At 39.6% G+C, this 13,408-nt stretch overlaps 1 protein-coding gene across 2 annotated transcripts in view; it reads left to right on the top strand.

Annotated features, from left to right (window-relative positions):
* The window catches only part of CDH13 (cadherin 13), a 451,854-nt gene that overhangs the window by 175,321 nt on the left and 263,125 nt on the right, over window positions 1-13,408 (top strand). The window lies entirely within an intron of this gene.

The following is a 13,408-nucleotide window of genomic DNA, read 5'->3' as shown; positions in this document are numbered from 1 at the left end:
CTTTTATTTTTATTTTTTTAATGCCTGATTTAAAGCACAGGCGAAGGGTGGTGATTTATAAGCTCATATTCCTTAAAGCAAGTTTCTGTGTGCAGTTATGAAGGGAACAACATGCTATTGAAAATGGATGAGAATGATCTGACTGAGATGTGTGCTGGAGAAAGGAGGGAGACAAAAAAGTGATTCTCTGGCATTGAGGAAATGTGTGACTTTTTATACAAACATAGAAAGCATGCAGTGGAGAAATGTGAGGTTATTGAAGCATTTGGTTTTGTTGAAATAAAAATTGATAGCTTTGTTTTCTAAACAAGTTTATATTTAGCGTTTGAACAGTTCATTAATAACCCCTTGGCATCTGACTGCACTCTCAGAGGTGCCCAGAGTGTGCCACCGCTCCTGGCTGGTTCCGTGCAGCGCCTTTGCTGGGATTGATGAGACAGAGCATTAAACAGCAACACCCATATCTCACACACACTCAGGGCTGTCTCTGCTAGCAGAAGGATGTGATCCTAATCATGGGTTACTCATGGTCCACTCAAAACTGAGCCTGTTTTAAATCAGGGTGGCACAAATATTTTGCTCTGATGTCAGGCTGCAGCTGCCAGGCACTGGCTGTCGTTTGGGACCCACTGGCATTTGTTCCTAGCAAAGATGCCAGCCTGAAAAGTACCAGGGAAAGCCTGGGAGTACCAGGAAAGTTAGTCAGAGACCTTACATAATTAGCAGTGGGATATGTTTCTGTCAGCTACCACAAGTGTCACTAAAAATCAGACCCAGCACTTTTATATTCGCTTGTGACATTAGAATTCAGAAAAAACCTCAGACATAATTTCTTCTTTGCAAATGATTTTTACTGCCCTTGCACTCTGGGTTTGAATTTTCATTGGGAAAAAAACCCCAACCCTGTTGTTTTCTAACTTTTTCTTCCTTGTTTTATCACTATTTCCTCCTTCAGGGTTAGTTAGGTTCAGCCTTCTGGACTCTGGCTACGTTTTGAATGTGGGATTTATAGTTGGTACAAGTAGCCCGGATCACAGTCTGAGAGTGCTCAGTAACATTGTTTGACCATATTTGGTTCTCTTCAACTGAAAGGACCAGTCTCTGCTGGTAAAATTCTATATTTAGTTTCAAACCAATGATTTTGCTTTTATAAATTGTTGCATCCAATAGAGAGGAAAAATCATTACTATCAGTGCAGAAACACTTAGGCAAATACAAGTGGTTCTTTTACAAAGTTAAAAGCGAAAATGTGTGAGTTTCCAACTCCCTCATACTGATAGAATCAGCAGAAAAATGATTGTGTTGTATTTTATATAATGTGCAGTGAAATACCAATGAATACTTTTTTCTACCTTATCAAATGATACCAGGCTGTTACTATCAATATGAACAAAACTATTTGCTTCTATTTCTTTACTTGCTCAAAATTCTAAAAAAAGAAAAATAATAGTTTACTTGAGCCCCCATGGATTTTCTGACCTACCTACCTATGTTTTAATCTAGAAAAGTACTAATCCCTGGGAACTACTAATCAACAGAAATACTTCCATTGCATGAGTTCTTTTATCCATAGCATGACTATTTCAAACCTCATTCTATCTTTGAAAGTTTTTTTTTGGTTTTTTAATTTATGCCATTACTTCTCCAAGTGGTACACGCATCACTTCCCATCAAGTCATTCAGATCACAGAGATAACCTTTTGTTTTCATCTTGTGCTCTAAATGTAATAAATCAAATCCTTGCCAAAAGCAAGTTCTGAATTTTATATCATGAAATTTGCATTTCATGCTCTGTTGCTTATTCACAGAAGCCATCCAATCTGAAAAGACAAATAATGCCACATGACTTGTGTAACTAATACAGACAAATGTTTCCAAGCAACTGCCTGAGCAATCTGAAGATCAAAAATTACTCATCTGAAAAACTTGCGTAAAATGGTAGATAATGTATTTGTTCACAGATTTCAGGGTCTGCTAATGGACAGTCTGTAAACTGAAACAGGACCAAAAATGTATCAAATTAGGAATGCTGCAATTTATTAACTTGTCTCTATTAGGTAGCTCCAGCAAAATGAAGCTATTTTAGGCTAAGAAAGTGATACTGCACTTCACTGCTCTGTTCAATGGTCAGGCAAGAGTAGCCAAGCCAGGCCCTTAAGCAAGGTTTGATTTTGGAGCAGGGATACCAAAGGGAATGGTGTGAAAGAAGTTGAATAATACAGAGTAGAATTAATTTTCTTACATTCCTTGGAAATTCTGCACTTTATAGGAGCAGCATGCTGTGTGCATGGTCTGACAGACATAATGGTCTTTGGTCACGTTTTGAGGCAGGACGTTTGTACTTGGCATGTGCAATGAGAACTGAAAAATCCATCTTGCAAATTCATAAAGCCATTTAAATACAGTCCAGTTGAGATTCTTCTGGGGCTGGCTGCTTGATGGATAATTATGAGGGGTAGAGAAATATTGCTGATTTACCTCAAGCTGTGAGAACCCAGGTTTTCAATTCTAGAATTGTCCTGTTTAAATTCTAATATGTCAGTAAAGGCAGCAGACATCACAAGTCTGGTTTTAATGACTTCAGTTACTTTGGGAGCAAGAAAACGTATAAAAATAGAACTTATTGGACAGAACTGAACAGATATGAAATATGAACAAAAGGTAAAGTGGAAATAAAGGGGTAGATAATCTCTTTTGGTCAGAGCCCAGGTTTTAGAATACATTTGAATGCATCATTTCTTCCTCAGAAACACACTGGATTAGAAATCAGGACCTGAGTGGGGTTTTCAGATCTGTGGAGTGTGAGTGGTAAAATAACAGCATTCACTGGAAGGTCTGTGGGAGCAATTACTAGAACAATAGAGAACCTGTGTCTCCTCTGTCCCCTGTGAACGCTGTGGCTGCTGGGCTGTCTGTCCCTGCTCAGTCACTGCACTGGAGTTAACAAGGAGCACTGGAGTGCTCCAGCCCTGCTCTGAAAGCTTTGAGAGCATCACTTCCTTTAAATAACCTTGGATGCTGCTTCCCACTGCTCAGAAACACAGAGTGGGTAGCCCATGGCCAATGCTACACACACAAGTAGCGCTGGAGTTGCCAGGCAAATGACATGCAGCCAGGGAGTAAGTCTGGATCTGTCTTCTCTTGGCCAGGAAACTTTAATAAAATCTGTTTACTTGGTGTTTGTGTAGGTGGGGACTGTTCTCATACCATGGAGATGCTCAGTTAAAGGTCAGCAGGTGTGAAGTGAGGAATATAAATATTTCTGTGCTCCTCTGGCTGCAGGTTGTTGGGCAAGATGCTCAGATTCAAACATGTGAATTCGAATGATTTACAGTTGGGAGCCATCGTGTCACATTTCATGTACTGGAAAGTGTACTTGGCTTTAGTTTCAGCAGGTATAATCCAGAGAAAACAACACCCTCAAACCATTGTAAACTATTATCCTGCCATTTTAGGCTCTTCTCCCTGAAGTATGTGGCAATTAATATTGTTAGCAGCTTGATGTTACAGCTCATGAATCATTGATCTGCTCCAGTATAGCAATTAATTTGCCTCTGATTCCTGACAGGTACACTCTTTGAATTTCCTGAACTAGACTTAATTGCCAGCATGTGATTAAGGAGAAATGTGAGAATCCACCAAGATGTCCAAGCCTGTGTCTGGGTCTCCATCTTACATTTTCCACTTTTCTTCTGGGAATCTTCTGCAAAAAAACCTGAGCTTTGATTTTCCACCCCAAAATATATACAGAAAAACCAAAACACTGTTGCTATTTCTAGCCAGCATATTTTATAATTTCTGCAGGAATTAAGTCTAGAAGTCAAATTTGAGTGAATGACTGGGGTTTTTTTATGGGTCTTGGAAGTAATAGTTTTTAAATATTGGTTTACTGCATGTGAATTTTTAGAGAGCTTTCACTGAAGTCAGCACTTCACCTGGGTACTCTGTTCTTTAGTAATACTATGTGGGTCTTTGAGACTGTCCAGACCAATGAAAGGTTTGGAACTAAGAGGCATTGTCCTGTGAATTTAATTGGGTCTCTGTGGTGGGAACAAATAACACAGGTCATGTTTAGGTCTTGTATTCTCATCTTTGAAAAATGCAGCCAAAGTGCAGCACGAAGCCCAGCAGCACTCAGGTGATAATGAAGAGCTGTCCACGAGGTGCTACAGCACTGTCTCTTTATTGTGCCACACAACAGAGCTAAGCTCCTGCTGTCAGGCAGTTACTGCCTGTTAATTTGTGTTGAAGAGTAAAACTATAGCCCAAATTGTGAAGTGGGTTAATACACTATGGTTTCAGCTTTTTGGACTCAGGTAATGCCCATTAATTAATTTGTTCCGAGTAGCTGCACCAAGCAGTGAAGTGGATTAATGCACTAACATTTCCTCTTTTGACCAAATTTGAAATCCAGCCTGGTGACTGAGGAGCTTTGCTGTAGCCTGGATCTAAGTGGGCATTTTGTCTTCATCACAGACCACAGCTTCATTTGTCAGCGTGGCAGCTCCTGTAAGGAAAGCTCAGGAAGGCGGCTCTGGAGAGCACCCTGCATGCATAGTCAGGCCTAATAGAATATACCCAGACTTTTTTATTGTGATCTAAACATAATGCAGCCCTGCTCTACAGTCTTAGGCAACATTACCTTTGTTAGGAGTCAGTAGAGGAGGAAAGGAGGAAGGAAGTTGTGCAGGGACATGACTGCAATATTATACATGCAAGAGAGTACCAGTTCTAATGGAAAGTATTGAAAGTTCCTCCCAGTTAAACTGTCCTTGATTGCTCCAACTAGAAACAGACTTATCACACTCTTAACAAAAGTGATCTAGTTTTGTTTTTCAGCATAAGGTAAATGGAAATGTATCCATAACTGGGTCTCCTCTATGTGATTAATGCTGTGCAAAGAGCAGGATTCATCTGGAGGTGCCCAACTGACGCACCTGCATGGGTCAGGTGGCCAAAATATACAGGGCAGGGTGTAGGACATACAGTCAGTGTCTGCACTGTGATTTCTTTGTGGTACTTTTTGTGAAATCTCAGGCCAAGGACTGAATTCCTCATTCCCTCCTGAGGATTTTATAGCATGGGAAAAGAAGGCATTTTTCTGGACAGACAGATTAGTGATAGATGGTGAGGGAAGCAAGAGATAATGTTTAATGTGTGTATCTGTCCAACGTGACATCAATTCTCATTCTAAATAAAGACCTGCTTTTATTTAAAGTGAGAAATAATGACATGGAAGGTCTGGAACCCATGGGTCTGCAGGGAGCTTAACTGGGCTTCTGTGTGCTGTTCCACTCCTGGAATTGCTGCTTCCAGCATGCATGCTGAATTGAAAAGGCCACTGTGGGGATTTGACAGCATTTATGGATTCCTTGAACTGGCTTGTGTGGATGTGCATAGGGAAAAGGGCAGGGGAGAGCCAGGTCCTGGAAGTGTTCTGGTGGGATTTCACCAGCTCCAGACTGTTCTATGAGAGATACAAATCCATTGGCTGCAGTACTGCTGGCATGCCTTGTCAGCTCCTGGGGGAAAGGCAGGGGTTAAAATACAACATTATGAGCAACTGCTGTTACCTTTCTTGTCTATATCTGATTGTCAGATAAAGATCAGGTAAATAAAGCCCTATTTGCTTTGATAATCTCAAGTGGTAATGCCGAGACAGAAGGTAGTCATTAAATAAAAAAAAAAGTTTTAAAATATTTTTAAAAAGTAAAATTTGAGATTACTTCAGTTTGGGTAGAGTTTTATTATCAATGTTTACAAGAAACAAACTCCAAATGAGTGTTAAGGAAGAAATATATGCAAAAGAAAAAGGAGACTTTCAGAATTACACTGAGAGCTGAAGCATGAGAATGTGTGTTGCTATTTGGGAATTCAGGAGGTGACAGGAAGAACAAAGGGACTGTATAGAGTTCAGAAATGAATAGCAAGATAAATAATCATTGTTTGGAATTAGAATTTACAAGGGCACGTAGTGATAGGACAAGAGGTAATGGCTTTAAATTGAAAGGGAGTAGATTTAGATGAGATTTCAGGAAGAAATCCTTCCCTGGCACAGGCTGCCCCATCCCTGGAAGTGTCCAAGGCCAAGTTGGACAGGGCTTGGAGCAACCTGGGATAGTGGAAGGTGTCCCTGCCCACAGCAGGGGGTAGAACAAGAGGATCTTTAATTTCCAACCCAAAGCATTCCATGATTCTATGGGATGACTGCGGGTTTTTGGTTAAGGGAATAATGATGATAAAGGAATTGAGGGATAATGAGGAATATGTGGCAATAAAACTTTAAAGAAATTGTTGGGGAGCAGGACTGAGAAGGTTTCAGTTGTAATCCCAGCTTGGAACCTTGTAGGAGGTAGGAAGAAATGTGGTTTATGTGTCCATTCAGACAGGGGCCTGGGACTGCAGCTGCTCCATCCATTAAGCAGCACACATGGCTCCAACATAGACTATTTTTGCTTTAGGGTATCATGGAATTGCTTTTGTGCAGCACTGTTATAATGCAGTGAATTCCACAGCACTTAAACCCAGAATATGGGTATAAAATGTGTTTGTTTTCTGCACACACTTACAGCTGCCCTGCAGCAAGACACAGAAAGCCGGTTTTCCAAGGTAAAACAACTTCTGCTATGAATAATATTTTACATAAGAAATAAATTTCTTTATTAGAAATTGTCCTTATATCCCAGGAGGGGAACATGGAACTGCTTGTTCATGGCTGCTTGTGCTATTCCACATTTGGAGTTGTCATTTGCGTGCTACTGATCTGCAGATTTTGTGGCTTCATGTAGGTTATTGCCCCACCAAAAATTCTTCTTTTGACTCATTTATCATGCCCTAGAACTGTGATATGTGTTCTATGTGTTCTTTCTCCTTGCTGGGCATTAAAGAGGCTCTCTTGAGTTTTGGGTTCCTCCAATATAAGCAGAGAAATTAGTCCACTCAGTGGAATATTGAGAGCAGGAATATTGAGAGCAAGAAGTAAAGGCTTTGTGTCCATGCTGTGCAATGTATTTTCCACGTGGCTTTGGTTAAGTCTCAAAAGATTCATATTTTTGAAAGTTTTTAATTACTTCAGATCTCCACTGTGTTTCTGGTACTATTTTCAGTAGCAATTTGGTATCTAACCCAAAAGCAGATGATTTCATTAAATGAGAAAAGAAAAACCAAACCAAAACCTCCCATTTCTAATGTGAGGTTTTATTACAGGGCACTTTTCTTAAAACTTTTATACCTTGGTAATGGCATCAACAAATGCTTTCCTTATTTCAGTTACATTATTTAAGGTGCTGAGGGTTTTGAGACAGCTTAAGGACTTTTTCATTTCTCCTGGCAAGCTGTAAAAGCAGTCTGGTTTTGTTTGTTTTGTAACAAGTGTAAGCACGGCAGAGATGGAGAAAAGGGTATTTTTACCAGTGATAAGTGATGTGTTGCTAATGTATCCTGGTGAAGACAGAGGCAGAAGGTCAGCCATTGTCTTCCTCCTCAAGCCTGTATTTCAGTGCTGTTTGACAGATGAGGCAGTCAGAGCATATTTGGTTGTTTGTGTATAAGGGACACCTCATTATATTTAATGAGCAGTGTTGAACCACTATGAGATTCCTGTAAGAGGGGGTGATTCACACATAGTTCAAAACGAGAATAACATTCTCTAAATGATGACAAAAAAGCATGAAATGTTAATTTAAAAAAATGTACTATTCTCAGTACAGGTAACTCCCATGGCTAAAGCAAAGTTAATGGTACTTTGTTTTCGTCATAGAAAAACTTTTCCCTGCCACAGAATAAGGCATGTGTGTAGATAAATGAAATTTATATTTGGATAGAAACAGGACTTTTCCATCACAAAAGATACTGCAGAAATTCAGGGCAATAATTGAATGAATTATTTCACAAAGCAAAAATTCAGATGTATCTCCACCATAGTTTTTGTCACCTATGCATGAAAAATACTCTAGAATATATTAGCACTAAAATAGTTCTGACTAACACGTGACCAAATGGTTTGAACAAGAACAACTTTTTTCACCTATGCTCTTGACTCCTCCAAAGGTAACAGGAGCCTCCATCCTATAAAAATACCTCTGGCCCAGGCAGATGGATGGCCCAGGAGCAAAGCTGTGGGCTGAGATGACCAGGTGTCTCTGCTGTTAATGAATATATCAGATTGGACAGTGTGAGGCTCTGCCTCTCCCCTTACGGAACAATTATAGGAGTAGAAACACCCAGATTAATTAAATCAAGTTTCACCAGCAATTTCCATGACCCAGATGTTGTATCTGACCACACTTCACAAGCCTAGAAGATTTTGTTCTCTGAAATACCCAATTCCCCTTAGCCAGCTGTACTTTAGCTGGGTTTGCTCTTCACAAGCACACAAAGTGATTTTTAGGGTGAAGTTTATGGGCACTGAGGACAGACTACTTTTGAGCAGATGTTTGTGTGAATGCCGTTGACCTTTACATTTCTTGAATTTATTCATTGAGTTCATTATTTGTTTAAACAGTTGTTCATTAACTTACGAGTGAAGTTCCAGCACATTTCTTAGATTTTTTAATATTACTACCAACATGAGAAAATATTTTTTCTGGTTTTGCACATACTTTAGAAATAATTATCTTCAATACTGCTGATAATAACAGTATTCAGGTGATAGAAATAACATACATAAAGGAATTAAGTATTACAGCACGATTTAAAATTTCAGCTGAGAATTATATAAAAATTGTTTCTTTAAGTTCCCCTGTGTTGGAGGTTTTTCAGCATTTTGTGGAGGTGTTATTTTGTAGGAAAACCAAAATACCTCAGACTACCACATCCCATTCCCTATTTCAAATGAACTTTGCTTGCAACAAGCATCCAATTAATTTTATTTTTCCTATTTAGAACTGACCCCATTTTATACCATCAACCTTCATATATAAAACCAAATAAATGACAAGAAACTCAAGCACTTTTCTGGTCACCATAGTGGATTACAGATTGCCACTCCAGTAGTGTTTCCAACCCTTATTGTGACAAATCGATACCAGAATTCAGCCACCTTATTCCCATGACAAGTTCTAATGAAATTTTCTTTGCCAAGAGTAATGGTTTGTGCTGCTGGAGAGTGACTGGGCCATTCATTCAAATATTCAAGCTCTGCAAGAAGCCCTGGTGAAAAGAAAGAAAAACAAAACAAAGAGGAGAGTTCTCGAGGGATGTAGGGAAATTGCAACTTGCATGGCTTTGTAGTTTGGGAAGACTGGCATCTCTCACTTAAAGTTTAGCCAAAATACTGGAAAAATGAGGAGGCCACGTTTGGTGCTTGTTTATTTTGAACAGAGAATCAAACTTTATTGCCAGTGAATCAGCTAAACTATGGCTGAGCTGATTCCATGTCTAGAAGGGGAAATTAAGGAAGTCAAAAAGAGGGTGTAAAAGTTGGTTATGAAATCGCGGCAGTGAAATGATAGTTGGATTCTGTGAGAAATGAGACAACTCTTAGTTAAAAATTAAAATAATTTATTGAAAACAGAAAAATTGAAAAATTACAGAAATTGGAAAAATATAAAAATTTGGGATCCTATGGCTTGATAGATTGTATACCCCAGGAGCGCAGGGATTTGTGATCTTCTGGCTGAGACAGCACTAGACCTCAGGTAGAGAAAAAGAACTTGCAGTGCTGGGCTGGCTTTTGGCTGGTCCAAAAGTAAAAATTACTAAAGGCTCCTTAAAAAGAGTCAGGCTTTTAATGCCCAGCACCGACACCCACCGCAGCTAGCCTGCAGAGAGAGAAGGGGACCACGTCTCTGTCTCGTTGTTTTATAGTGCCTTTGCTCCGCCCCAGTCCACCCACAGTCTGCCCAGAGCCCGCCCCTTCGGTTTAAAGTGATTGGTGCTTTCCCTTTGACAGATCATCTCCATCCACCAATGGCTCATCATTGTCAGAGGGGTGGTATTAGTTGAGATAAGGGTGCTAAAATGCCCTCATTAAAATTCAGGTTGCCATGGAGCTTGCCTGCAGGATAATGGCTATGGGGCTAAAAATAGCTGCTGGCTGTCAGAACTGGGGTTTTTGGCCTTGGAACCAAAGTGCAAGTAAAAACACCTAAAAAAGTATTAAAATACATCCAACACATCTTAAAACACTTGTAAAAGTATACAGTAAACACAGGAAAGATAACTCTTATGGCGTACAGGTGGTTTGAAGTTTGAAAGGGGAGCATAAGTTGGGATTTTTAACTGGGGAATTTTTAACTGGGAAGGGTACAACTCTCTTAATAAACTACTTTGAACAATTGAAAACACTGATAATGGAACTTGATTTTTGTACCTGGGCTGATGGGTTAATTTTAGCATTCAATTTAAAAATATTTAACTCAAAATTAATTAATTAAAGCACTTAATATGCAAAGACCAAGCACAAATAGGGATTTCATGTATGACAGATTCTGATCATAATCTACTGACCATGAAAAGTGTATTTCACTGACCATGTGAAATATAATGATGACAAATGTGGTATTGTAGTTAAGTAGTAAAAATAACCAACCTGATAGGATTCCTCGTCTACCATCTTTGTTTAAAAAAACGCACCAAAACAGTCAAAAAGATTAAATTTTTATTTTTGGTGCACTTTTTTTAGGTAGGCATGTATTCATGATATTATATATATTTTAAATTTTGCCTATGGATGGGTGTTTGTGGGCACACACCTTGATGTTTCTGTATTTCATATGAGGCAGCAGCTGTGGGAGAAGCAGATATGAGCACAGCCATCAGCTCTCTGGGTGCTGGTGGGACACATCCACCTGGGACAGGCCATTCCAACCTCTCCAGGTTCCTGGCATGGTTGGAGTTGTTGTAGCCGCTGCAGTCTTTGATCAGCTGATTCCAGGAAAGATGATGGAGAACTCCTTTGTGGGGTTCACTCATGGAGAGGTCCAAAAGACGGCTCCTGTGATAGTGCCAGCCTGATATTTTAAGAAAATTTGAAGCAAAATTACCAACTCTATCTGGAGTAATTTTATATGCCTTGTGAGTTGCTTCTCCAAGAAATTGCACTGGTGGATCCAGCAAAAGATATTATATATATAATATATCTATCCATGAATGAGAGTTCTTTAGTGCTTTAACTGTTGAGTCAGGTGTTCAGTGTGCATGTAATTTCAGATTCCTTGGCTTCTGCTTTTACACTGACTGAGGATCAAACCTGCAGTTGCAGCTGCTTGGCATTAAGCAAAATGTTTTTCCTTTTTCCCTGTTCTTTACAAATGGGGAAATCATTATGATAACCACAAAGAGCAGTGAATTATTCAACGTGTTGGTGAAGTACTCTTGACCTTTTCTTCTCCTCTGCTTACCTGCATTCCCTCGTGGTGCTTTTGGCTACTCATTTAATCAGTAATTGCTGTTAGACAACAGGGGATGATAAGAAAGAAATCATCCCCAAGAAATCACTATTTAGAAAAACACAGTGAGATTTGAAGTATTAACAGTATGAAATACACTCTGAGAAATAGTTATATTTCTGTGTCCAATCTGCAGAACTTTCTTCTCCATAAAACAGGAAAATTGTCTTAGAAACAAAAGACAATAATCTTTACTATTTTTTTGTTCTGAATTTCTGCTCAGAAATCTGGATTTAAAGGCCTTAAGTCTTACCATCCTACTGCTTTCCTTTAGAACTTCACTTTATATTAATGACTCACTGAATATAATTTGGGTTTTCCTTCCATTTGAGAACCTTTGGGAAAGTGGAAGGATAACCTGTCATGGGAAAGTGATGAGTTAATTGCTTATGGGTCTATAACTACAGCAACTGTGGGACCTAGGTATTGAACAATCTGGAAATTCCTTTTGCTCCTCAACCTATCACAGAAAGAAATGTGACACATTCAAGGTCATGTTGGATGGGACTCTGAGAAAAGTGATGTGGTGGGTGATGTCCCTGCCTATTGCAGGTGGGACCAGATGGCCTTTAAAGGTCCCCTTCAATCCGAACCATTCTATGACACAAAGATAAGCAAATCTGGATGTGTTCATTTGCAAAGACCTGGGAGTTCTGCCCTACATCTTCCTGAGTTGAAGGAAGACCATGACAGTAGGAGCAGGAGTGAAAGGTGTGCTCAGATAAATGCTACTGCTGCTGAGCTAAAGAACTGGGATTTCCTTATGGACATCCTGGGAGTCACTATTGCTCCTCAGGATCACCTCAGGCACGTGTCAGCCCATCTGTGTTTACAGTGTAAGTGATTTTGAAAGCTTTACTGCTTGGTGCATTTGCCTTTGGTCAGGATTCAGCTCTTTTCATTTGACACTTCAAATGTTTTTATCTTGAACTTTCTCATGAATTTTTATTAAGGAAAATTCTCTTGGGAGAGGAGTTGAAAGACAAAAAAAGGGACCCGAGTGGCCTTCAGACTGAAAGATTAGAGAGAAATGGCAAAGCCTTTGGGAGAGCTGTGAACTCTACCAGAGGGAGCCTTAAAAAGTTATGAAAATTGGCAACATTGCAAGAAGAGATTCTCTGCATGGTTCCCGCTGCTCTTTGACTTTATCATGACTAAAGCAAACTGGTGAAAACTTGAGTTTCCCTTGCAGCTGCTGTTTGTTGTCAAACTTGAGAAATGATGATAAAACCTGTAGAGGTAGAGCAGAGTTTTGTTGGTGAGAGGCTCGTTAGACGGGAGGCATTGAAACAGATGGAGGCAGCAGCAGCTTGTGGAGATCTTGGCTGATGGATCCAGATTTTGCCACCAAGAAAACTCATTCAGCTCTGAAGTTTTATAAAATTACAGCCCAGGAATGGAGCTTTCCTTATGTAATGAAGAGTCAGTTATTAAAATGACAACATGGATTCCAGAGCTGTCTGAAAACTTAGGGGTTTGGAGTTTCTGCATTAAGAGAGCAAAGTGTTATCTGTAGGATATAACTGCCTGATTGGAATTAGACATTTAATTCAACCTGTGATTTTTTTATAAAACTCTCATGTCAACCTGAATGAAAAGCAGTGATCTAAATATTTTTCATTTTTACAGTTACCAATACACTACAAATCTGTATTTTTTTGTTGTTGTTGGGTTTTTGTTTAGTTGGTTTTGTTTTGGTTTGTTTGTTTGTGGGCATTTGTTTGTTTTGTGGGGATTTTTGTTGTTTTTTTCTCTTCCAAAAGAATGCTTGGACCATGGGGAGAGCTTTGGGAGATAGGGAGAGGCTTTTTCTGACCTTGGTAGTAACTGTGCTTGGAGAAGAGAATTGCAGACATTGTAGGGGGAAGCAAAGGAAGGAGGGTGGTCTCTGGGAAGCTGCAGCTCCTGCAGAGAGAGCACTGAGTGGATCAGAGAGCAGAAGGGAAGAGAGCAAAGGTGTGGTGGGCAGAGTTTTCCAGGGGCCAGAGGCCACTGTGGAGAGTTCATTGTAGCTCATA

This window comes from Corvus hawaiiensis, chromosome 12, assembly GCF_020740725.1.
Source record: "Corvus hawaiiensis isolate bCorHaw1 chromosome 12, bCorHaw1.pri.cur, whole genome shotgun sequence".
In the NCBI taxonomy this organism is placed as follows: Eukaryota; Metazoa; Chordata; class Aves; order Passeriformes; family Corvidae; genus Corvus; species Corvus hawaiiensis.
This window is presented reverse-complemented; position numbering and strand designations above follow the sequence as displayed.